We start from the raw sequence: 2,576 nt of genomic DNA on the forward strand, positions 1-2,576 counted from the left end.
TTTTCAATAATATGAAGAGATAAAGTCCTACCCATTGACTTGCCACCTCTGCACTATGCTCCCAAAATCGTAGCAAAATCTTTAGTATTTCCATTCAAGAAAGGAAAAAAAAAAAGACCAAAAAGAACTGAAGGAAAAAGAGTGTAGACAACCTTGGGGCAGAATAAATAGTTGTATTGTCCAGGAAGACAAGAATCGTGACCTTGAATCCCAAGAAGTTCCACTTTTTTCTTCAATTCCGTCACTTTGCCCCCATTGAAAGTTTGCTGAGACGGCGAGAGCGGGACATTGGATTTTGGGGCAGAAGGAAGAGACCCAGAACAAGAACAAATGCGTCGTCCTAATCCGAGTCTTGGAGGAATGATTACGAAAGACGATTTATAGTTAGTTGTATTGACAAAGAAGAAAAAGGGCGTGTGGCGAATGACATTAGCAAAGGGCATGGCTCCTTCAATGTCAATTTAACTCTCCTCACTTCTCTCTTGCATTGTGTCCACTACCTGCAACTTTCCTGTGGTGCCATTCATGCCTGCAAGCAAAAGATTTTTCATCGAAGAAGAAGACAAAACGTCAGCCCAGGGTACATAAAAAAGACAAAAGCCCTTTACACCTTGTACGGAGACAGGTATGAGGTTTTAAGATTTTAGATCATAATTTTGATATTTTTTTTTTTTGGAACCTACCATAATTTTGATGTTAGCTATGATTAAAGTATTCCTTATTTTTTAAGTATCAATACCTCAATCATATTATTTATCAGAACTTCATAAATACAAATAGTTAACATCCTCAATCTTCGTCAAATCCATTTTTAATCTAAGCGAGTTTCTCATATCAATACTTAAACCCATAACATAAATGGTGTTAGAATTTTCATAAAATATGTCATGATAGTTATAGTGTAATGTCACTGAGTATATATGTCATAGTAAAGTATGCAATGTTTTTATAATGCTAATAGCTTCAATGATGCTTTTACCATGTTATATATTGTAGTTTTAAGGGTTTTATTTTATGGTGCCATGGAGTTAATATGTCATTTAGATTTAAGAGTATTTTCACCATTTAACATATCGTGTAGTTTTCTGAAAGTGTTTTTGTTATTAACATGTCATGTAATTTTAAAAATATTTCATCATTTGATATGTCATGTCATTTTAGAAACATTTGCATGTAAAATTTATTTGTTTATTAATTAAGATGTTCAATCTTTTTAACTATTATGTAATTACTTTCATAACATATTTCATTATTCTATATTTAATACATTTACATTATGCAAATGATCACTAAACCATTCAAGGTTATCAATACACCAAGACAACATAGGATGTTAATTGTTTATGATTCCATGAGATACTGAGCAAAGGAGAAGCGTATTCTTTGATTTTGATTCCTAATCAAGTTGATCCAAAGTAGAATTGTAAAGCCTAGGTTTATTCTAAAGGGAGTTGAAAGTCTTGATTCCAACTTTACTTTGTACCCAAGTCTTTGAACTATCTTCTTTTAATGTCGACAAGACTTGTGACCGTGATGCCTATATAACCGATTCTTGGTTCTGATATAAAAGCCTAGTGGTAACTCCAAATCTTACCTTTAATAACTAAACCTTTGGTTTGGTTAAAAAAAATGATATTTATTTTTGTTATTTTTTAAAACAGAGAAGTTGTGTTTTAGAAAAAAAAAAAAAAAAGAGTGAGTAGTTTCTTTTTTTCATAGTAAGTAGTTCTTTTCCTACCCATATGGAACCAAAAAAATTATAAAAGAAAAAGCAAAAAGACATATATATGTCTCTAATTTTATATTTATTATAACAACTTTATGTGATTTATTTAGATAATTTTATCAACTAGTGACACCAAATATATAGCGATATAGTATCATATGAGTTGTGACGTTAGACTCAATCAAGAACTTTACATAGAGTATACATAGAAGTTAAAAATTTTAAATGTTTATATCCTATATTTTTTAAGTCATTTTATTGAGAAAAAAAAGGGGTAACACCCTAACGTAAAGATTAAAACAATGAAAGGGCTAAGGGAGGAGAACGTTACGAAATAAAAGACTGCCGCCAGGGCACCATGCACAAGGATTCGTAACGGTTTGTAGACAAAGGGAAACCCTACAGGTGGTAAGTAGTTACCACGTATGTGCTGTTTTTGTTCCTTAATTCCTCCGAACAAGGAGTTGGTTACTGCTAACTGCTCTTATCTAGTAACCTCTTTTATCTCCGCAGAAACACTCAACTCCCCACTCTCTCTCTCTCTTCTTTTATACGTTGGAAATGACAACTCCCGAGGGTTAGTTTGACAAAAGGTTTGCTTGCTAGTGACTTCAAGTCTACTGCATTTCAGAAAAAGACAGGACAATATCTTCTCAGGTATCTCTCTATCTCTAGTCTTATCCTTTGGATTTTGTTTGGTTTTCCGTTTTTGTTTTGGAAAGGCATTGATATTTCATTTTAATCTCTTACATCGTAGAGAAATATGGTTTTGCTAAACCAATGAAAGAGATAGCCACGTGAAGTAGAATTTCTTATTACGGAATATCCTTGTTTTTGCTAACTTGTCAGT

This window comes from Theobroma umbraticum, unplaced genomic scaffold, assembly GCF_002168275.2.
Source record: "Theobroma umbraticum cultivar Fairchild unplaced genomic scaffold, ASM216827v3 scaffold_228.0, whole genome shotgun sequence".
Lineage (NCBI taxonomy): Eukaryota > Viridiplantae > Streptophyta > Magnoliopsida > Malvales > Malvaceae > Theobroma > Theobroma umbraticum.